Source organism: Lygodium microphyllum, chromosome 9, assembly GCF_053477565.2.
Source record: "Lygodium microphyllum isolate KBCC chromosome 9, Lygodium_microphyllum_v1.1.10, whole genome shotgun sequence".
Taxonomy (NCBI): domain Eukaryota; kingdom Viridiplantae; phylum Streptophyta; class Polypodiopsida; order Schizaeales; family Lygodiaceae; genus Lygodium; species Lygodium microphyllum.
This window is the reverse complement of record NC_141143.1, coordinates 141,673,423-141,698,831: the sequence shown is the minus strand read 5'-3', so window position 1 is coordinate 141,698,831 and position 25,409 is coordinate 141,673,423. Positions and strand designations below refer to the sequence as shown.

The 25,409-nt window shown below is 40.3% G+C and overlaps 3 pseudogenes; all 3 read right to left on the bottom strand.

Moving 5' to 3' along the window:
- Positions 1 to 1,962: 1,962 nt before the first annotated feature.
- On the bottom strand, positions 1,963 to 2,440 carry LOC148031661 (uncharacterized; annotated as a pseudogene).
- Positions 2,441 to 4,145: 1,705 nt separating this feature from the next.
- On the bottom strand, positions 4,146 to 23,455 carry LOC148031660 (uncharacterized; annotated as a pseudogene).
- A 1,011-nt stretch (positions 23,456 to 24,466) lies between these two features.
- On the bottom strand, positions 24,467 to 25,081 carry LOC148031659 (uncharacterized; annotated as a pseudogene).
- Positions 25,082 to 25,409: the final 328 nt, after the last annotated feature.

Below are 25,409 nucleotides of genomic sequence, written 5' to 3'. Positions count from 1 at the left end.
ATTTGTTTGGCAATTATTGGATTATTGTATTAGATGCACCGCTATTTCTTATAAAGCATGCACATAGCCTATATGTAAATATTTATTAGCAAAATAGATTTTTAGAAGATATGTTCAAATAAAATATTAATGGTTCTAGAGAGTTGTGGGATGCACAACTGCTAGCATCCATTAATTCAAATTACTCTATCTCTTTTTCAGTTCAATCAAACTCTTTATGCAAAGAGTGATTGTAAAGGGCCTAAGTCTTGGGCAAAGAAGATTTCATAATATTATTATAAATACGACATGAAGGGAGCTACCCACTTCATGTCGGGGGAGATTGAAGCCAATCTTGAGTCGCTTCATCTTACTTTACCTTCTCTTTTAGTATATTTTCAATTTCTCATTAGTCGACGTATGTAATTTTATGAGTAAAAGAGAGAAAGAGGGAGCTTCTTTCATTCGCTATGCGCAAACCACGCATCCGTTGCTCGCAACAGTGGTATCAGAGCCCAGCCTACCTCTTGGGCTTCTAATCACCTACCCTTTAGCGTGAAGGCGAGCCCTCTGTTGCAAACGGGCTTTACGGTCTGTCTCAACGCGAATTGACTACACGGCTGGATTCCCAGGCCTTCAAAACCCCAAACCCCTCTATCACAATCAATAAATTCTGTGATTTTTCTAGCCATTGAAGAATACCCTCTCCTACATCATGGCGTTATATTTCATGAGGAATTGGAGCTCTCAGGAGGTTAGTAAGCTTAATTAAAGCTTAAGTAAAAGCCTAGTGTAAGCTTAAGCGAGGAGAGGCCATTTTTTGATGCCACGGCAATATCCACGACATATTCTTGTCCAAAAACGTCAAGTTTTTTTTGTCTTAAAAGCCTTATCAAGCAAGTTACATTACTAACTTGATCAACTTCAACCTCTCTTACTCCGTGTCATATATAGACCCTGCAAATCTTCACAAGTCACAGCCGACTATCAAGTGAAATCATCCATTGCTCACAACACCTATGGCTTTGCCTTTACCACCTGAAAGTGATGGGTTGAATGAAAAAGTGTATCAATAACCTAGGTAGAACAACAGTATTGATGGTTTGCTGTAGAACAAGCGTGAAATCATACATATTTGTGGTCTCTCAATCTGCATCCATGAGGCAGTTGACAAGCATGGGGCCCATACTTGGGGAAGCTACTATATGTATATCCTCTACATCACGTGCATTCAAGACCTATTTATAAATATCCTTATCTATGAATTTTTCTTAAATAAAACATAATCATTTTCTATTCAATATGTAAATAATCCCTTTATATTACACCCTTCTGTATGTAAAAAATGTATAAAAATGGTATTTTAAAAATCCCTTATTTTGAACCCACATGATGCACACATATATTTATGAGTAAGTTACCCGAGGGCCCATACTACTACTGCATACAACAAAGTTGGGGTGACCATACTATCATAGAGAGACAGAACATAACTGGACAACAAATGGGTAGCGTGGGGGGGTACTACGGCTAAGGCAACTGCGGGTACTCAGTGAGGGTGCTGCTGGAATTGTTGCTAGGAAATGATAGAAGATTGTTGGCTTCGATGGTGTACTCCTAGGCCAAGTCGATTTAGGAAACAATGCTTGATTGCAAGTACTAAAGGTTGAGATGTTGATACTGGGGTTGAAATGCGAGATAGAAGCCTTGGTAGAGGAGGGGAATCAAACCCCGATATGAACTTTCTTTTAGTGAAATTGAAGCTAAGATTACGCTGTACATAGCTAGAGAAAGAAAAAGTAGTCTAAGGGGAATCAAACCCCGACACTAGCCATATGAGGCTATCACCATGAGACTCCCAACCACCCACCCTTGTTAGTAAGTTTTCAAAAGAATAAAAATCATGACTTCATAATGAATTATTTTGAGATTAAATCTTACCGAACATAGAACATAGGTTGATCCATGAGTTGACACATAAGACTAATAGTCCTCATCGTCATCTTTGAGATTAACCATCAAAAAAATTTCATCTTCATTATCCTTGTTGACTTCTTCAAACTTCTCCATCGTTAACGTTCATTTCCTTCGTAGACTCAACATCCATTATTTCTTCCTCTTTGGTGTTTGTAGTGTCAGAGTCTAGATCGTTGTTGTTCTCATCATCAACAACGTCATCATGATCCGAAAGAAGAATTATATGCCTCTCTGATGTGGATGTGTCTAGATTTGAGGATGTAATCAGTTCATTCTAATCCGCTTCCTTAGGGTCAACACTATCAAACAAGTGTTGACCTCTAGGTTGGACATGCACAACCTGGCACCATGGATGAGCATTTGTATTCTTGCAAAAGAACACTTGTTCAAAATGAGTTGGCAGATCAATGTAAGGCTCTTTTGTTGCACGCAATAACTTCGAGAAGTCGACAGTAGACCAAAATCTAGATAGTTCTCTTTTCATTGTGACATTATTGCCTTTATACTTGGCACGAAACCAACCCACCTTTAAAACCACCTATCAAAATACATGAATAAAAACTTTAGAATTATGTATAGCTTCAAGAAATCTACATGTCATTGTTGCATGGAGAGAGATTTCATTTACCTACTTGAAGATACGATACGATGCTTCATAAATGCTGACTATGGTTCCCACGTAACCAAGTTCACTGTCGATAAGATTGGTGTTCTCTTGAACTTGCATGTAATAATTTCTTTAAAGAGGCAACAATGTAAGAATCTTGAGCTAGATGTAAGTTGTCAATAGCTTTTATCTGAAGATTTCATAAGCCCACATGTTGAGAGTGGAAAAATACTAAAATTTTGACTGATTTTTGTTGTTTTTGAGGACTGAATGATTGATTTTTTATGGATTTAGAGTGATGTATGGTTGATAATGGAAGTGTTTGAAAGTGTTTTGGATGATATTGATTATGTTTTGGAAGCTCATGATGATTCTCGGTGGAGATATGAAGCTCTGTGTGTTTTGATAGGTTCTCATTTATTCTGTATAGCTTCTATTTTGTTTTGATTTTCTTCTACATAAAGCATAGATTGATGATTGATGAAGATTGAGATCTTCTGGAAGCTTATTGAATAGTTTTGATAGTTTGGAATGGTTTTAGTATGAGTTATGAGGTTCTGATGACCTTCTGTAACCCTCTGTAAACCTTCTGTAGAGCCTCTGTCTCTACTCTGTCTCTGCTCTGGAATTGTTATGTATCTGCTCTGGTACTGTACTATATTGTTCTATAGACCTTCTCTAAGTGTTCTGTAGAATGTATGTGTGACTTTGGGAAGGTTTTCTAACTTTTGGAAAGGATGAATCTAAGTTCAAAAGAGCTAAAACAAATGGAAGAAGCAGCTGTTGAAGACTGAACAGAAGACTGAAGTGACAGTGACAGTAGTGATGTGTGAAGAGACACTGTAGTGGCTCTGGTGACCTTTCACATCAGACATACCTCTTGGGAGGTGCATCCACGACCTAAGAAGGATTATTGAGAGTCATTATGAGAGTATTGTAGTGAGGAGGTGATGTACTATTGATAGAGAGAAAGAGAGAGACAGAGAGTCAGAGATAGTCAATTCTATCAAAAGAGTGTAACTATATATGAGAGATTGAGAGACAAATCTATGAAGACATTGAAGATGAATAATATGTGATTGATTTCATTCAAAGATGGTGTATTCTTTTGTGTTCTTTGTTATATTGATGGATTCTATGAAGATGTTGAAGATTATGATTGATTGTATCAAATCCGTGGGAGATATCTACTATGATGCTGTGTGAAGATTTGTTGTTTTCTTTGTTTTGATGATCAAAAGAATGAAATAAAAGCTTGTTGATGTTACAAGATAGATTTTCTTGCAGTAGAATCCCCTTTTCCTTGGTGTCTCTCTTGGGGATCCAATATACATTCGAGCCTAGACCAATAAATAAAGTATTAGAAAAATGAAATTTTCTTGTTTAGTTCAAAGTTTTCAAAACCCAACAAGTTACCTGTCTTTCACACCCGATCATAAACTCTATATTCTGTTGAGATTGGCTCACGATCACTAAGCGCATGTTGCATACAGGTGTATAACTAATCCATAAAAGTAGGTACGTCCTCATCGTTATTTACATTGGTTTGACATTTGGATCACCTCTTTTTACGTTTTCCAACTCATTTGCTTGCAAGTTCCTCATCATACTCATCAACAAATTGTTGCATGCATTCACTATTATAGACACTGAAAGTAGAAATATCCAATTTATCTTAGACCTTAAGTCAAAAAGGGACTCCCTTACCAAACAATACCTCGTCTGACATAGTAGACGACGACTCATTTGTCCATATGCGTGGAGCTTCAGAATCAGCTTTCTCAAGGTATTCACAAACATAATAGATGCATTCTTCAAGCATCCATCCCTCTGCCATAGAACCCTCTGGTCTTGCTTTTTGACATACATAACCTTTCAATACTGCCATAAATCTCAAAACATCCATCGAGTGCTCACAACACCAGCGAGCTCTATCTCATCCACTAGATGGATTAGAAGATGAACCTTGATATCAAAAAAGGAGGTTGGAAGTTCCTTTTCCATTAAACAAAGAAACTCTATACTTTAACGCTTCTTTTGTGGAATTGACCCTTTGGCAATCTCTTTAGATGTAATCCATCTATTAGTAAAAGAAAGAAGATATTAGAGATGTTTTTGAATTAAGAAGATATCAAATAAAATTTTATACTAAAAATTAATGAGCGATAAATATCTTGCAAGTGATCCAAGGTGATATATTACATCTCAGGCTCCTCTTGTAGTATATCCATCAATAACAAGCGGTAGAATATGCTGCACACATGATTAATCTGATCAAAAAAATATGTAAGAAAATAAATACTTACAAAGATCTAGATAGATTTACCTTCACAAAATTGTTCCAATCATGTATTTTTAAACTAGACAATCTCTTATCGTCTAGAGTGAACATGTTTCGACAAGATGCTCCATATCCTGTAGGCGTACAAATCGACCGAATCTTCCTATTGATAGTCTCTAGCTCTTTTGTTGTGGGCACCCACCATGAGGTAGGCTTATAGGTTTTCTCACATTGAGTTTCATCATAAAGTGGCCATGGATTGGGCTTTGAGTTTCGATACTTTAAGTCATTTCTTATTGCTGATGTGTCTTTCAAGCCAACGAGCTATTGCCATAATGAATGACCAATGTTCTTGAATATATGCATACGATCAAGAAGATGACATAACTTCAAATCCTTCCAATATTCCAAAGTATACCATATTGAAGGACTTTGAGCTAGAGCACGTTTTACTCTCGCTCGCTTCTTCACAGGGTCATCATCATTGCCGCTTATGATCTCCGACTTCAGATCAATAGCATGTCCAACAGACCACTTTAAACACCAATCCTTCGGTGTCATTGGTATTGGACATCTCCCTTCTTCTACCTTTCCATTAAAATGTATGGCTTGCCTTCTGTCTCATAGATAATGATTTTCAGATAAAAATCATCTATGTCAAAGATATATATTTTTGTTGAGGTTTTTGCTATAAGTTGATCTCAACCAATCACCACAAATTGGATAAGCTTTATAACCCTTAGTACATATCCTAGCATGGAAAACATAACAAAGGTGATTAGCCAATGATTTATCATACAAACTATGAGACAATATATATATTTAAACCATTTACATGAGCAAAAACCATATCTTGGAAAGTCGTGGACAGTCCATGCTAAAATTCCACAAACAATGAACTATCTCTAACCGATGCTTCTAGACATATCCATGACATTAATCCCTCTCCCCACAAATCTTAAAGATTGTCAATAAAAGGGGCCAAATAAACATTTAGGTCTTTAACCTGTTTTTTTCTGTAATGTGTCCACCTGTTCCCTTCAGGACACGTCTTAGTAGTCCATCGGGAAGGAGGTCTAGAAAGCTCCTCCCGGCACTCCCATGGAATGTCATGGGGTTTGCGATCTAGGACTTCCCGCGCCTGCCATGTAGCGGAAGTATTCTGGCCATTCCCACTTAAGACCGACCTGAATCAGGGTTTCCCCTATTGGTCATTTCCTAAACGACAACCAGCATCGAACCCCAAGCAAACTACTTTACGCAGAAATGCCAGGGCCGAAGCGGATTCACACTGCACTTGGTTCAAGGAAAATGGGAAACAAGAGGGATGCAAAGCTCGACCTCTCTGCCATAAGGCATAGCCCCATTCTGTTCCCCTAAAACAGCATAAATCGGGATTATTATAACCCAGAGTCTAGGTTAGCGCATTTGCTATTCATTTCCTTTGAGACGATCTTCTTACTGTCCATTATGATTGAGAAAAGTTTTCGGCCAACCGGGATCACCCATCCGTAGGACGGATCCATGGCCACATCCACCACACTTTCCTCAGGTTGTTTTAGCTATCTAATTACTTGCCACATTTAGTTGGATATGCATCAAGAAGCTTCCTTAATTAAGTCCGTTAGGCACTGGTTCCTTCGCGTAATCTTAGCACTTGACATAGAAAAACAGTGTCAAAACAAGTTCCTTGTCAACAGGTTATCATATTTATCTTTGGAATACATTTATAAAGTCCAGACGACAGGCTTATCCATAATCCGCCCAAAGGGTATCCAGCAATCCACAGGGACTACTAATCCAAGATTCTTCCCGTAGACTAGTATGCGGGCCTTGAGATCAAATCCCGAGTCACGTTGGCCTCTTGTGTAGGGCTCGAAAGGCAAGGGATTTATGACCAGAGCCCCCCTGGCACCCAAGCGTCCTCTTGCTCCAATTAGCATTCAACGGAGAGACCTCTCGCGACGGGTTCGGTCCACCTTCCCGGCGCGGTTAACAACCCGCTTGGTTAGGGTCAGGCAGGCAGTCACGGGTAACTGAGGCTGCCTCTCCCTTCAGGCCTTCAACCTGAAGCATTAGATATCTTTTCAACCTTCAGTTCCTTGAGCAAACAAAGCAAACAGTGCTCTTTAAAGTGTTACAAGCACAATCATTTCCAGTGGTCGTTATTTGGCCAACTGCTAAGGAGTGAATCCTTCTCTCCGAATGTAACTAGCACTCGATCCAGGATCAATTGCGACTTGGAAAGATCCCCAAGGGTTTGTTTGTTAACCCTTATGTCCTTGGGTTAGGGTCATACCCTATTAACCCAACTTAACCAATACCTTAAGTTCTATTAGCAGTAATTATGTTATTCCAAATTACTGATTGGCCTTTTGCTTCCAAGCAATTTATCTAATCCCCTTATCTTGGTCACTTTTCCCAAGAAAGGTACTATATCAGAACGACTACTCATCCTCTTGCAAGACAAACTTGCGCAAGAATCTGTCAATCCCATTCCGAGCAATTGGCCATTCCCTTGTGATCAAATCACAAGATCATGCGACTCTTCAACTTGTTGCACAGGTGTCGTACCTAATCCATGGGACTATTTTACCCATCCAACGGCATCTTCTAATCACAGAATCATGATTAGATAGGAAACAGGGTTAGGGTGTCTTCATATCCAATCTGTTCCTGATTGCACTAGGCCGATATTGTTGGTCATAGAGTTCCAATTCAAACCGAGTTTCATCCTTTTAGCGAGCGATCCTTAGGGTAAAAACCCTAGATCGTCTCTTGCAGGTTTGTCCTATTGTCCTTACATTCTGTGAATGTGGACAAGTCTTTAGGGTATGAGATTTTCAGCTTGGAAATAAGAGCGACTAGGTCACGTCCTCAATGTGCTAAACCCTAGTTAGCACTTGGGATATGTTGCATCCATTTAATCATTTCTAAGTGAATCCTTTGTGGTTTAGGTGTTTAGGGTAAAACCATTATGATACCATTCTCATAAGCACACGATTCATTGGCTATGAATGATTAGATTTACAAACCTTTTCTTTATCGGCTAAGCTCCAAGCACATGTTAAGTTACGACACAATTTCTATTGATCCTTCTAGAACATGCATTCAAGATTCCAACTACTAAGCTTTAGGGTTTTATGTTAAAACGAACCATGCAACCTTTTCCTAATTTTCATTTATGAATGAATTATTTGTATGCTGAATGAGCATTACAAAACCTTTCGTAACTACTTATGTAATTGATTTGAGTTTTATGCCAACTGACTAAAGTTTAATCTACTTCATGCCGCCCTAGAATCATTTCCATGCCTTGCAAATTCCTACGATTGTTAGCAATATTCTTTAATGAATTTTTTTGCAAAGAAAGAGATGTCTAATAATGCAACATGCGATTTTATCTTTCCATGCATAATCTAAGTGTACAACAATAAATTTGACTTTGTAAAGATGATCATTAGTTGATCTAATTTCGTTACTTTGCAATACATAAAAACAACTTGCTAAGAATGCATAGACATCTTATGTCCTTCTTTCATTTGTTTCTTTGAGAAATACAAATGACTGATTTATCAATTTGTGAGTTATTTCCCCTAAGATAGCCAATGTTTTTCAATCATAAAAGTGCATCTTACTTTCGTGAATTAACCATGCATAATTACAATATTACGACGTAAATCAAAAATAGGAAGAAAACCTGGACTTGTGGTGAAATGTCCACATGGATATTAGGAGATGATCCTCCTGTGGTTGCGCCTTGTACCTTTTTAGGGGCCATCATGAATTCAACCTTCTTGCCTTGGCCGTAGACTTATGATCTTGGCCCGTCTCCCTCGCACGCGCAATTCCTTTTTGAGATTCGACTTCCTTGAGCAATTCCACCGTCTTTCAGAACCAGGCTTTAGAAATGGAAACTTATGAACTCCCCTTCTTTTCGTCGAAGTTCCGGGAATACAATTGATCTTCACGGAAAGGGGCTTAACCGTCTAGTGTGGGGATCCATAGAAAGGAGAAAAATAGCTTTGTAGTATGCAAGGGGGGAAAGGTTGCTTAAATTCCAGGAGTTATAAAGACCCCTTGGAAAGGGTTTATAAAAGTCCCCAGGAAGGGCTTTAAAAGAGCTTATGAGGGGGAAATCCACGGGAATGGCTTTGTGGAAATGCTAAGGGGAGGCTTTGAAAAACCCCGCTATGGTGTCTTTTGGGGAAACCAAGGGGGGGGAAAGGGTTTAATTTCCAGAGTAAGGTGAACTTTAAGGGACTTGGGTGGAACCTCACGGGAAGGGGTGCTTAGATCCTAGGGGTGGGAGGGAGGGTTATAAAAACCCGCTTGAGAGGGCAATAGGAAAGGGGGCTTAGAGAGGTCCCCCCCCTTAGAAGTTTCCAAGAAGCTTCTTGGAAGCTTCTGAACTTCTATAACGTGGTGTGGGCTTGAGGATGGCGGCCAAACGAAGCAGGCGGTGGCGTTAAATGGCTTCGAACGTTGGCAGCGGCGTAGCACATCAATGCTCTTCAGCTCCTCACCTCCACGGCCTAGTGCAGTCTATGATCAAGGAGAGAGAGAGGCGGCGCTCTGACTGGCAACGACAGCTCTATGCGACAAATCCTCCCTGCTCACGGCAGTTCCACCTCTCCTCTCTCAAGGTCTGTCACAATCAACACACGACTCTCTCCTTCAGCCCTCTCACTCTCCTTCCTCCACATGGGTTTATATAGGATAGAGACAGGACACCTCTCTCCCCCACGGGGCCAGTTGCATTGCCATTCTCCCTTCTACAACCTCTAGCAAGCAAGCTTACGCATTCGTGCTTCACTCCCTCCCCTCCAGCACACCCTTCGGCTGGGGGAAAGAAGAATATATAAGAATAATTTGCCTTGTTGAGGTAGTACTAATGTGTCATTCTTATTTTGGTGAAATTTTGTAGAGTCAATGATTACAAAACCACTTGGATAACGTCTGATTATGCAATGCTTACCATTTGTTACCACTTCTTTAAACCACTTCACATCGAGTACATATATAAAGAATCGTCTGAAGTCAAGCTTCACAATATCTTGGATCAAGCCACAATAACCTTCCATGGTACCATTGGCAGCCTCGAAGTAAGCAAGGACACCACAATCTTGGGTATTTCTCTTTTCATCTATACATTGAGTTCAAAGATGTTTACCCTCACACCAAAGTGCATTGAATAATGTGCACTAGTAGTAAAAGATAAAAGATCAAACATGTCAATTATTTATATAGAATAAAACTTATAAAAACAAATTAATTGATAGTATGTCTCACCTTTGATAAGCAACCTTGTGTGTATTCCCACTCTTCTTGAGATATATTAATTTCCTCCTCTTTTTCCATTCTCTCCATTTCCTCATGTAACCAATCTATGTCAATATGACGTGGGAGAGCATTTAGATGATCAAGAAATGAGACATTATGTCCATATCTAGTGCGAAATTCTTGTCTTTCGCTTTTTATTATTGCCCTTGCTTCATTATATAGTGTCACCCATTTGCTCATAACATCACTATTGAGCACACAAAAACTATTTAACTTATGAAGCTCTTCTTTTGTTAGCACTTTACTCATTCCCTTTCCTTGAGGTACTATGGAGGTCATCCTCAAGTCTTCATCACCTATCCATAGTCGTGGTTGAGAGGGATCCACTTCACCAAGATATTCAGAGATATAAACAAGGGATGATTGCACTAACCAACCCTCTGCCATGCTTCTCTCAGGCCATGCTTTTTGCCTCACAAAATCTTTCAAGGTTTTCATGAAGCGCTCAAGAAAAAACATCCACCTTACATGAACTGCCACACAAAGTGCGATCTCATCAATGAAATGTACGAGTAAATGTAATTGGGTAGTCAAAATGGATCGATGAAAAATTTCATCCACCAAACAAACCACCTCAACAGATAATACTCGAGCATCTTGCAATATGTTTGGATCAATTTCCTTCAAGCTCACGTATCTGTCAAGATGTGTTTGATAATTGTTTATTTTTGTGTAGAAATTCAAAGATATATAATGAAAAAATACAATGTATACACGCCTCACAAGCTCTCCCATCTTGTAAATGATATCACGTACATCTTTGGAGGCACAATGGGATATGCTAGTAGGAAGTACGAACTGAATGTAAACAATATTCATAGATCAAATGATTAGTTGAGGAAAAAGTCATCATACCCCAAAGTTTACACATAGTTACTCCACTAATTACTATATTCATGGTTAGAGATACCCTTACTTGAATCATTTTGTGCCAATCGTGGGACTTCAAACCAGATAGTTGCTCCACACCTATTTTCTTTTTCTTTATGAAGGCTCCCTTGAGACATCTCATACATCCTGTGGGTGTTCGAAAGATATATTGTTGTTCCTTTACTATTTTTTCCTCGTTCTTTGACAACATCCAAGGTGCATGGGGTAGCTCAATCTTTCCTCTGGGTCCAATGCATGGCCAGGCTCGTCTCATGCGACCAATGTTACGTAAATCCTCCCTTACATTAACTGAATCGCGAGCCCCTATCAAGTGATCCCATAATGTAGATACAACATTTTTGAATATGTGCATGGGGTCCAACAGGTGATTGATCTTGAGTTCAGTCCAGTACGGAAGATGAAAGAATATAGAGAACCTAACAAACAAACAATATATTATGTAAACAATTCATCATGCTAAATACTTTAAAGTCAATCGAGAGAAATGCACTTCTTACTGACTCATGCCAAGTGGAGGGTGACTGTCGGCATTAATCCATCTCTCCTTCCAATCTCGAATGGTTAGAGATTGTGGAGTCTTTCCATTAGTAGGAAGAACATATTTGGGATGGTCAATAGGAAGAAATCGATAATGATTGTCGTAGATAACCTTCTTTAAACGTGCCGGCCTAGAGGAAACTAGAGAGGGACCGCAAATAGGACATGCATGATATCCTGACGTGGTTAAACCTAAAAAAACAAGAGAATTAATAAAATGAAATTGATTCAAGTCTTGAATTTCAAATATAGAGTTATATACATATACCTGAATACTCTCCGTATCCTGGAAAGTCGTGCATGGTCCACAACAACATGGCCTTCAATGTGAAATCTCTAGAGGATGCAGATGCACTTGTATCTTGCACCTCAATACCTTCCCATAACATTTCTAACTCTTCAATCAAAGGCTCTAAGTAAATGTCCATGTTTTTTACCTTGTGCTTTCTAGGAATCAGAAGGGACAACATCACATGTCCCTTTTTAATTGCCAGATTCCATCCATACCTAAACCAAATCTCAAATTTCTTGGCTCTTCTTTGAAAACAGGCCACAAATTATCTATATGTTACCATGTGGGTGTGTCTACAGGGATCCTCCATTTTCCATCACTTGAACGATGACTAGTATGCCATGACATGAGCTTTCCAATAGACTTACACTTGAACATAAATTTTATATGTGGAACAATCGAAAAATGTCGCAAAACCTTACGAGGCACATCCATTGACTTCATCTCCACTTCGTATCTTGATTCGCCACAAACAAGACACTCTCGTGCGAACTCATGAATCCCACGAAATAAGACACAATCATTGACACATGCATGGATCTTGACATAATCGAGGTCTCCCAGAGATGTCAAGTAATGTCTTGCTTGCTCTCTCTTAGTTGGCAAATTGTTTCCTTTTGGAAGCATTTGTGATAATAACCTACATATATTTTTAAAAGTGAGTTAAAAAACCACCAACATATATTTCTGTCTGATTTCAAAATAGAATTAACAATTAATATTATGATTCATATATAAGCCAAACTGAATTGATATCTACTTCAATAACGCATCCCAACTGACATTACTCCATCCATAAATTGTTTGCAAGTTAAGTATCTCGAGGGACGCACGAAGAACGGAGTACGTACAACCTTCATACAAGGGAGTAGAAGATGCTACATATAGTGGATCATCTGGCTTCGTAGAGTGACCTTCTCCCTGAACCGGTTGCGAAAATAGATGGTGTACCATGTTGTCCAAAATCTCATCCTCTATGACCTGATGGGGCATTTCATGAGGGCTACTATCATGGTCGTCAGTCTCTACTCTTCTTGAAGACTCTTCCTCCTCGTGTCGACGTTGTGCAGCCTCTCGACGCCCGGGAGGGAGCATCTGAGGATGGGGCACCGCATCTTGCTCAACCACAAAAGGGAGTTTCATGTACGTTGATATATAATTCCCGTAACATAGACATGCAATCTTAGTAGTAAAAAAAAACTATGAATATCGGTGATTTTTCTCAGTCCCATTCTCCATACAAGCTGAGGTGTGACATTGCAATTCGACGTGCTCGAAAAATACACCCTTGATAATGATCACACATGCATTTAATTTTTCATCGTAGCCATGCATCTCGATTATGAAGACGCAATGTTTCATCCTCACTTGAGGATGTGCTCATTGACTCACCAGCTTGCACCGCACTAGGTGATGACGACGTCGACATGATTAAACCTAATTCATGACAACATCAAAATATTTGTCATTCATATGTTTACATAAGATCTTAATTTTAAATACACAAAAATCATCATAAATACATTAAAACTTATGATAAGAATTCACTATCAAAACTTATCTTAAAAACAAAAAATTATGATAAATCCCAAATGTGCGTCTATATCCGCGTTTAACTACGTGTCTATATTCGCGTTTATACTCACGTCTACCTGAACAATAGACGCACATATACACGCGAAAATAGACGCACATGTCAAAATTCAAACCATACTTAAATCATTTCTTTTCAAACTGCGCCTTTTCTTTCCTACATTTTTTGCGGTTCTGAAGCTTGAGTTTAGCCGATATGCAATCTCTTCATGCCTCACCTCCTCATGACTCACCTCTTCTTTCATTTCAAACACACAAGAAGGGAAAAAGGAATGCCAAGGAGAGGAAGAAAGAGAGAACAAGAAAGAGGAGAACAAGAAGAAGCAGCAAGCAAGCAAACAAGCATCAAGGGAGGGTAACTTACAAAGGAGAGGAAGAAGGAGAAGGAGAAGCGCCACCACCCGCCACACCAAACACCCAAGGTGAGTCTCTCTCTCTCTCTCTCTCTCTCTCTCTCTTTCTCTCTCTCTCTCTTTGTTTCTCTCTTCCTCTCTCTGCTCTATTTGTGTATTTAGGATTTGTGATTCCATTATGTATTGCATTTTCTAAATCGTCAATGGCAGTCGTTGGCCTAAAATCGGATGACCAAGCGCGTCTACTAGCGCGTCTACATCTCAGTGTAGACGTTGATATAGATGTGAAAAAATGTTTCCTTTCATAGCATCTGAGGGCCCGTGTTAGAGCGCGTGTGCTCTGTAGTGTACACATGATAATACACACGCTGCACAGAAGGTTGACCTGCAGTCTACATGCGGGGATACATGCGCATTGACTTGGGAGGTGCGTCTGGCAGCGCGTTTGTGCTGCATGTTAGATGCGGAGATAGACCCGCTGGACAGAAGGTTCACTCTGGAGCACGTCTGAGAGCGCGTCTAACCTGCAACGTAGATGCGGGGATACACGCACGAGGTCTCCCAGTTCTAATATTAAACAATATATTTTTGCAATGATGAATGTGACCAATCCCATGTTTGTGTTTATTAGTTTTCTTATTTAAGAGAAGCATCAGCACTTAAGTGTTATGCTCAATGTCTAAAGAAAGCTCTTTGAAAATGTAGGTAATATATGATTTTTTATATGCAAATAAATTTGTCTTTTTCCTATGTTTTTTTTGCAAATGTCGTATCCTGGTTCATCTAGCAAGGACCCAGATGTGGATCGCATGAATGATACATTGGCCTCCTTTGGTAGGGGGGTCAATGCATTTTTTGGAGGTTTTCCTAGTAGGGAGGACTTCATGGAGAGATGACCAGACACCTTGGCTGCTCTCCCACAGCGGAGGAGGTGTTCAGTGTCATGTCTGGGACACCTCTGGCATCTTTGCCTGGCACTATTTCTCAGACTCCACATGCAGGTACTCCACATACAGGTACTCCATATGCAGGTACTCCATTTGCAGGTACTCCACGTGCTCCACGTTCATCGGCTAAAGCACAAGCATCTCTAGAAGCACGTGCATCTGCAGAAGCTCGTGTGTCCAGCGAGGCAGAGGGCAATCAACAGAGAGGGAGGAGGGAGAGTCGAGGAGGAGGACAAGGGTTGTATGGGGGTTTCCTAGGAGGTGGCGAGCGATCACCCTCACTAGTAGATCATGTAGAGGAGGTTGTATGCCAATACTATAGAGTTACAGATGCTAGTGGCATCTTTCATGATGATGAGGGAAGGGATGTAATGGCATACATGAGGAGCATCGTGCATGCGACGTATAAAGATTGTTTCATTGCCTTCAAAAATCAGAAAAGCGGCTTGTGGCAGGAGGTGTTGAGGGCAGTCCATAGGAGGTACCCAAATCCTGAGAGTCAGCGATTCTCGGATGATTGGGGACGTACAAAAGTGAGGGATATGCTTCACAACAAAAGATCCCACCTCATGACACGGGCCAAGGACTCACTGTGGAGGCTGGAGGAGGGGCATGGAGCCTACAGCCAACCACCTATGTGCCACCGCATAGAGTGGAAGAAAGCCAAGAAGAAAGCAGCTGAGAAAGTGAAGAGTCGCCAGCATGCAGAGGCGCGATGGATCCAAATGGAAACAATGGGATCATCGCATTACGCATCGGGCGGCAGAGAGTCGTGGGAGGCAGAGTTTGTAAGTATATTTTGATTTTTAGTTTTTTTAAATTTATATTTCTTTCAATTTTTTATATATTTTAGTCTAATATATTGTGACGTCTAATTGTTTGTATATCTCTAAATGTTTTGCACTCTACCATCGTTGGTAGGACACCTACCCCTAGAGAGGTAGGTTACCATCGAGGCCATAATCGCGTAGTGACATGGCTTCACTTTTATGAGGAGGGTCTCATCATTAAGGACCAATACAACCAAGCCATGAGGATTCGATAGCCAGAGGAGGTATGTTTTTCTTACTTTCCTATTAAAAGTATAACTAATTATAACTTTTTCTCCACCTTGTCTATGTAAGCAACCCTGATCTTTTGTGTGTGTAGGCGAACTCGGATGTGGAGCATAGCGAGGAGGGGGATAGCGACGCTAGTAGCCATGGTGGTACTAGCGAGGATGTTTCCTCTTTAGATTCGTAGAGGAGCACCATACCTCCTCATGAGGCCTTCTTTTCTTGTATATGTATGATATCTCTTTGAGCCTACTGCTTGCGGCCATGCTTTAGGTCGCAAGCACTCAAAACTTCCCTTGTAAATGCTTTGATATATAATGAATACATGGACTTTTACTTTTAATTCTTGTGCCCGTAAGATACATTATCTTTTTCCCAAATACATAATCTGATGTATGGGAGGGGGAAAAAAAAAACTAGAGAGTATGCTCTCTGGTTTTTTTTTCCAGTTTTGTTTTGCGCGTCTATCAGCGCGTCTAAATTACAGATAATTCGCGTTTATTCGCACGTCTATAATGCAGACTACACGCGCTTCATAATTCAAATTAAAATAAATAAATATATATATATTTTTTAAAAAGACATTTTTCGTTTTTCGTTCGCGTCTATCAGTGCTTGTAAAAGCGCGTCTACCAGGTGTCTATATGCGCGTGTATATGTGCATCTATTGCACGTCTATTTGTGCTTGTAAATTAGTTGATACATGCGATTATAGACGTGGAATGATAGACGCGCAAATAGACGGGCGGATAGATGCTCCAGTAAGTTTTTCTCTGTATTCAAAAATCGCGTCTAAATGTGTGTCTATGAGGCCTTTTTGTTGTAGTGTTCTGGAATAGTACTGGAGCTCCCCATGGTGAACTGCTAGGATAAATGTCGCCCTGATCTAGCAGTTGCTTGAGTTGTTCCTTCAGCTCAATTGCTTCCAGGATGGACATTCTATAAGGTCTCTTTGCAATTGGTGCAACTCCTGGCACTAGCTTGATCTCATGATCCACTTCTCTTTGAGTCGGGAGTTCTGTTAACTCTTCAGGAAATACGTCTGCATATTCCTTTAGCTATGAAGGTCCTCCACTAGACTCCTGCTTTTGATCTAACTTATTGAGCTTAATCAAGTAGACAAGTAGTCCCTTTCTGACTCCCTTTATAATTCCAGATGCTTTGGCCAATTGAACTTTAGGCTTTCCAGCCTCTTCTTGAGTTGTGACCAATTCCCCTTCAGAGTTTCGAAAGGAAATTTTGCCCTTTCCACAATGGATGTGGGCGTCATTAGGTTTAATCCAATCCATTCTGAGTAGACACTCATGGATACCTAGATTCATGACTTTGAATTTGACGAAAGACGTCTTTCCTCCTAGAAAGAATTCCACCTTAGCAGTTTGCCTGGTACAAGTGACCTCACAACCATTTGCTAATTCCACAAGTAAGGTAGGTGCTTTTACTGTGACTATTCCTAATTTTCTTGCACAAGCTGGTGAGATAAAGAAATGTGTATTGCCACAATCAATAAAGGTCTTGAAACCTTTACCTTGATAGTCCAATGGTGTCTGAATAACCGAAAACTGGTGATTCGGGCCTTTCTTATGAAGAGCGGCATGGACTATCGCCCTTTCAAACTCTGCTTCCATGGTCGGACCTTTCTCTTCGCACATTTCCCTGTTGGCAACGCAGACGGTTCTTCCTTTGCCTCGGGTAATGGCTCCCTGTCCATGGCCAGTTCCTTGGAAAGGTGCTTGGCAATGTCCTCCTTCAAGCTTGGGACATTGCCTTTTGAAATGACCAGGCTCGTTGCAGTGGAAACAATGGAGGTTTCGGCCATTGCCTTGAGTAGGGACAAAGTTGTTGACATTATTAGTCCTTGGTTTCTTTCTTTGCCCCCGATTCTGACCTTGAACTCTCTTCATTTGAGGCCTATATGCTCCTCTGTTCGGGTCATTATAAGACCAAGTTTTAATGCCTCTTGGCCTAGCTTGCACCTCCTGAATTATAGGTGCAGCTTGAATGAGTGCATCCTGAAGATCTGATGGGCGCATAGATTCGAGACGAGTATTCATTGGTGGGTTTAAACTAGCACAAAATTTTGACACCTACTGTGTCATATCCATCTGTGGCACATACTTAAGAAGTGAGACGAATTTTGAGAAGTATGCGTCAAGAGTGAGTCCCAGCTGGTTAAGCTCATAGAACTCATTCATTTTTTGCGTGTGATATGTAGGTGGTAAGTATCTTCCTTACACAGCTTTCTTCAACTTTTCCCAGGTAACGGATCCTTCTACGATCCCTTGATCTCTGCACCATTGTCTCCACCAAAGCCTGGCTTTGCCGGTGAGCTTCAACTTGGCGAGCATCGCCTGGTTGGCGGGTGCAGTACCGGCTGCTTCAAAGTAATCCTCCATGGATTCAATCCAAATTTCATCATCCGCTTGTATGGACTTGCCTTTCCCGTCAAATTCAGGTGGCTTAATCTTCTTGTGAAGAAACTTCTTTTCCTGGATTACGGCAGTACTTGATGTAGGAGGCGAACTGGGAATCTATACCTGGGGTTGTGCCTGAATAAAGGATTCTTAACATTGTAACTCGCTAATCGTTATGATTTATATTTCATACCCAATTTAGCTATCAACCAAGAATCCTTAACTTTTTATCAATTCTCATGGACAAGACAGAAATTGATAAAAAAGAAGTCTTATTGCATTTATATGGGCATAGTCCTTTCAAAGTACAACATTTCCTGATATGATAGAGCAACCGTTACATTTAGTTTGGGAAGAATAATTTTGTATTACATTTATCTATGGGAACTGGGTAATAGTATGGTTTTGGGTCATGGATCTTCAGGAATCGGTAAGTCATTGGAAGATTAGGGTAACCTTTCCTTTGGAACCCATTCTTCTCATAGTGCCCCAACACCTTGATCCTGTCAACAGGGATTACATGGGTCACTTCCTCATATACATATGAGTTCAGCTCAACCCTCCGACCTTGAATATATAAAGTTGAGTTTACTTGAGCCTCCACAAAAATGAACAGCTTCATGATCTTCAGGTCTTCCAACAACTTGATCCTCTTTAGGTTGGTTTGAAGGTATGCAAGCTGGTGGGCAGCTATATATTAGATCCTTGAGTCACCCGTCCATCTCCATTCCACATACAAAGGTGATGGGTTATAGATACGATCTAGGATGTTCATCATCCCAACCCTTTGTCGATAATCAGGGGAATGCATCGCGATCAAAAACATGACTCGGAACACTAAGAACCTGTTCCATGCTTCATAATTCTGCAAGACAGCATCGAAAGTAAGGAAATGTTATGTTTCCTTTACTTGTTCTTATTAATATTTCTTTAAAAAAAACAAATCCTTTGTTGGTTCACTCTGATACCAACTATAACATGTCACAAGTTCCCTTCAGGACACGTCTTAGCAGTCCATCGGGAAGGAGGTCTAGAAAGCTCCTCCTGGCACTCCCATGGAATGTCATGGGGTTTGCGATCTAGGACTTCCGGCACCTACCACGTAGCAGAAGTATTCTGGGCATTCCCACTTAGGACCAACTGAATCAAGGTTTCCCCTACTGGTCATTTCCTAAACGGCAACTAGCATCGAATCCCAAGCAAACTAGTTTACACAGAAATGCTAGGGCCGAAGCGGATTCATGCTGCACTTGGTTCAAGGAGAATGGGAAACGAGAGGGATGCAAAGCTCAACCTCTTTGACATAAGACATAGCCCCATTCCGTTCCCCTAAACAGCGTAAACTAGGATTATTATAACCTAGAGTCTAGGTCAGTGCCTTTGCTATTCATTTCCTTTGAGACAATCTTTTTGCTGTCCATTATGATTGAGAAAAGTTTTCGGCCAATCGAGACCACCCATCCATAGGATGGACCCATGGCCACATCCATCGCACTTTCCTCAGGTTGTTTTAGTTATCTAATTACCTACCACATTTAGTTGGAGATGCATTAAGCAACTTCCTTAATTAAGTCCATTAGGCACTGGTTCCTTTGCGTAATCTTAGCACTTGACATAGAAAAACAATGTCAAAACAAGTTCCTTGTCAACAAGTTATCATATTTATCTTTGGAATACATTTATAAAGTCCAGTCCGTAGGCTTATCCATAATCCGCCCAAAGGCCAAGATTTCACTTGTAGACTAGTATGCAGGCCTCGAGATTCAATCTCGAGTCATGTTGGCCTCTTGTGCAAGGCTTGGAAGGCGAGGGATTTATGGCTAGAGCCCCCCTGGCACCCAAGCGTCCTCCTGCTCCAAGTAGCACTCAATGGAGAGACCTCTCGTGGCGGGTTCGGTCCACCTTCTCGGCGCGGTTAACAACCCCCTTGGTTAAGGTCAAGCAGATAGTCGGGGATAACTGAGGCTGCCTCTCCCTTCAGGCCTTCAATCTGAAGCATTAGATATCTTTTCAACCTTTAGTTCCTTGAGCAAACAAAGCAAAAAGTGCTCTTTAAAGTGTTACGACCACAATCATTTCCAGTGGTTATTATTTGGCCAATTGCTAAGGAGTGAATCCTTCTCTCCGAATGCGTCCAGCACTCGATTCGGGATCAATTGCGACTTGGCCAGATCCCAAGGGTTTGTTTGTTAACCCTTATGTCCTTGGGTTAGGGTCATACCCTATTAACCCAACTTAACCAATACCTTAAGTTCTATTAGCAGTAATTATGTTATTTCAAATTACTGATTGGTCTTTTGCTTCTAAGCAATTTATTTAATCCCCTTATCTTGGTGACTTTTCCCAAGAAAGATACTATATCAGGTAGACTACTCATCCTCTTGCAAGATAAACTTGCGCAAGAATCTGCCAATCTCATTTCGAGGAATTGGCCATTCCCTTGTGATCAAATCACAAGATCATGCGACTCTGCAACTTGTTGCACAGGTGTCGTACCTAATACATGGGACTATTTTACCCATCCAACGGCATCTTCTAATCACAGAATCATGATTAGATAGGAAACAGGGTTAGGGTGTCTTCATATCCAATCTGTTCCTGATTACACTAGGCCGACATTGTCGGTCATAGAGTTCCAATTCAAACCGAGTTTCATCCTTTTAGCGAGCGATCCTTAGGGTAAAAACCCTATATCGTCTCCTGCAGGTTTGTCCTATTGTCCTTACATTCTGTGAATGTGGACAAATCTTTAGGGTATGAGATTTTCAGCTTGGAAATAAGACGAATAGGTCACGTCCTCAACGTGCTAAACCCTAGTTAGCACTTGGGGTATGTTGCATCGATTTAACCATTTCTAAGAGAATCCTTTGTGGTTTAGGTGTTTAGGGTAAAACCATTACGATACCATTCTCGTAAGCACACGATTCATTGGCTCTGAATGATTAGATTTACAAACCCTAGCTTTATTGGCTAAGCTCCAAGCACATGTTAAGTTACGACACAATTTCTATTGATCCTTCTAGAACATGCATTCAAGATTCCAGCTACTAAGCTTTAGGGTTTTATGTTAAAAAGAACCATGCAGCCTTTTCATAATTTTCATTTATGAATGAATTATTCGTATGCTGAATGAGCATTACACAACCTTTTGTAACTACTCATGTAATTGATTTGAGTTTTATGCCAATAACTGACTAAAGTTTAATCTACTTCATGCTGACCTAGAATCATTTCCATGCCTTGCAAATTCCTACGGTTGTTAGCAATCTTCTTTAATGAAATTTTTTGCGAAGAAAGAGATGTCTAATAATGTAACATGCAATTTTATCTTTCTATGCATAATCGAAGTGTACAACAATAAATTCGACTTTGTAAAGATGATCATTAGTTGATCTAATTTCGTTACTTTGCAATACATAAAAAAAGAATACATAGACATCTTATGTCCTTCTTTCGTTTGTTTCTTTGAGAAATACAAATGACTGATTTATCAATTTGTGAGTTATTTTTCCTAAGATATCCAATGTTTTTCAATCATAAAAGTACATCTTACTTTTGTGAATTAACCATGCATAATTACAATATTACGACGTAAATCAAAAAAAGGAAGAAAACCTGGACTTGTGGTCAAGTGTCCACATGGATGTTAGGAGGTGATCCTCTTGTGGTTGCGCTTTGTGCCTTTTTAGGGGCCATCATGAATTCAACCTTCTTGCCTTAGCCCGCAGACTTATGATTTTTGGCTTGTCTACCTGGCACGCGCAATTCCTTTTTGAGATTTGTCTTCCTTGACCAATTCCACCGTCTTTCAGAACCGGGCTTTAGAAATGGAAACTTATGAACTCCCCTTCTTTTCGTAGAAGTTCCGGGAATGCAATTGATCTTCATGGAAAGCGGCTTAATTGTCTAGTGTGGGAATCCACAGAAAGGAGAAAAATAGCTATGTAGTATGTAAGGGGAGAAAGGTTGCTTAAATTTCGGGGGTTATAAATACCCCTTAGGAAGGGTTTATAAAAATCCCCAGGAAGGGCTTTAAAAGAACTTGTGAGGGGGAAATCCATGGGAATGTCTTTGTGGAAATGCTAAGGGGAGGCTTTGAAAAACCTGGCTATGGTGTCTTTTAGGAAAACCAAGGGGGGGAAAAGGTTTAATTTCCAGAGTAAGGTGAACTTTAAGGGACTTGGGTGGAACCCCACGGGAAGGGGTGCTTAAATCCCGGGGGGGGGGGGGGGGGGGGGGTTTATAAAAACCCACTTGAGAGGGCAATAGGAAAGGGGACTTAGAGAGCCCCCCCCAAGAAGCTTCCAAGAAGCTTCTTGGAAGCTTCTGAACTTCTGTAACGTTGTGTGGGCTTGAGGACGGCAGCCAAACGAAGTAGGCGGTGGCATGTAAATGGCTTCCGATGTTGGCAGCGGTGCAGCATATCAATGCCCTTCAGCTCCTCACCTCAACGGCGTGGCGCAGTCTACTATCAAAGAGAGAGCGAGGCGGCGCTCTGACTGGCAAGAGCGGCTCTATCACAATGAGCACATAACTCTCTCCTTCAGCCCTCTCGCTCTCCTTTCTCCACAGGGGTTTATATAGGATAGAGAGAGGAGACCTCTCTCCCCCACGTGGGCAGTTGCACGGCCATTCTCCCTTCTACGACATCCAGCAAGCGAGCTTATGCATTTGTGCTTCACTCCCTCCCCTCCAGCATGGCCTTCAGCTGGGGGGAAAGAAGAATATATTTTAAAAAACTCCATAAATCTAACCTTATCCTCTTGACCTCCTCCCAAGAGGAGGTTCTCATGAAGATATGTGGGTTTTTATTAAACCTTAGTCTCCATTTTTACTAGTGGAGGTTCATGTTTTGTACAACATAAAGATCGCAACGTTCGTATCTTTGACGTCGGAATTTCCTTGCAGGAGTCTCACACGGGTTAGTAATATTTTTCAACGGAAATATTACATTTTCATGGAATTAAGAGTGAGAGCATTAAACAATCTTTCTTAATGCTAAGATATGGGGGTAGATTATAGTTAATAACTACCACTGGCCATATAGACCATTTACTCGATTTCATTAAAAATGGATTCACACCATCTAATGCTACACCCATCTTTAAATTGCATGGTTCTTTTGCAAAATCTAGCCATTGCAAATCAATATGCTCAAATGCAGGACTATTTGATGGAATTTGCATTACTCCATCTTTGCTCTTGTGTTCCACTCCCCATGTCATAAGCTTAGCTAATTCGGGACTTTGGAACATATGTTTTATACGCAAAGCTAGGGGAAAATGTCTCAACACCTTTCTAGGGACCTTACCTTTCTCCTCTTTATAACAAAGCGTTTGATATTTTTGACACGTCACATTGTCCTCATACTGACCTCTATATAAAATACAATCATTTGGGACATGCATTTATAGAAGAATAGTCAAGTCCAAGACTACATATCATCTTCTTCACCTCATCATGTGATGCAAGAAGGGAATTTCTTATCGGCAAGAACTTCTGAGAGAGTAGCCTGCAAGTTCATTAAAAATATGATCAATAACAAGCAAACATGTTTAGAATATAACAAAAAAAATATGTTAGATTATTACATACTTCAAAAGTGCTGAAATGGATAGATTAATCCATCCAAAAAGGTATTGAAGATTAAGAATAAGTAAACTTGCACTTAGTTGTCTTAGTTGACTTCCTGCATGGATACGCTTTAGGGCTTCTTCTCAAAGATACTTCTCATTGTTAGGAATATCGCACACACTATCATTTGGATACCAATCCTCAATAAAATAAGACATGCCATTATCGTTATCAAAGATATCATCATGCTCATTAAAGTCCTTAGAATATTGTTTCTTTAGTCTCGCATAGGCATTAGGATCACTCCTGCATAGGATCCTCATGCACTCTATTGACATGTGAGATACGTCATGTGAATGTTGATTTGTGACATTATTGATGTCATAATCCAAAATCTACATATTTGAAGGTAAAGAAGATTGTATCAATAGCATGCTTCTATATAAAAGGAAAGAGATATGTGCATGGATTTCAATAATTATCACATATATAAAACATTTAGAGACAATAAAATATGATTATCAAATGAAATTAGAGACAGTAGAGAACGTGGTGCAAATTAAAGTGTAGAATTAGGGTACAAGAGGCCAAAATAACATTATTAATCGTAGACAATGAAGCTCTCAACCCTCATTTGTTAAGGGTGCTCGTGGAGGTCTACGTCATCCATAATTTACTAGCAATTCATCACCAGCCTGTAATGATCTAATACCATTGACAACTATGTATCTTTGTGCATCCCTACTCATATGTCCTGGTTCATGACTATTCTCACACTCCACAAATGTGCAATTGGTTCTTGCACTCATCCCTCAAGTACTAATTAAACCTTCTATGTTTCCTTGAGAGTAAGCTTTTTCATCAACATAGAGTCATTGTCCTTCTGCATGTGTATTCCCTCTATCAGAAAGAGAGGCTGCACTGAGACATAGCCCATAAGTACTCATGCTCTAAATGTTGTGAGTAAGCTGATGCCATGGACCCCATCTATATATAGGTCCACAAAAAGACATAAGGGTGACCTCAGAATGAGGGGGCACATGCAAATCTTGTGCAATAAAGAATCCTCGTCCTGCTCCACTAATGGTAGATGAAGCAATCATGTAGCGATTGCCATAGAAGCTAAAAACCACTCCATCCAAAGGAAGTGATCCTCTCTGCCATCCTTCGTATCGTCTTCGATCATATGTCTGTACTAGAGAATGCAAACCAGTAGGCAACGGATGATCTCCATCCATCTTAGCCTCCAAAGCAAGAAGTAGAGGATGTTGAGAAACCTCGAGCTGCAACTGACAAATGACTTGTCTGTGCCGTGTGTGAGGGACATGTACACCACTAATAGTGAATTCACCCTTGTCATAAAGTGAATATACCTACATATATAATATGGTTGCATTACATATGGACCTTTGATTTATAGAATAACCAATAATAAAACTAAGGGAGAATAGTCACATACCTTAGGTCGATGTCACTCCTCTGGTGGTGGTGCTTGCTCAAAAATACCATGGGTCATCTCATGTGAAAAGCAATCCCATTGTGGCCTCGGATATGTGCTACGACAAT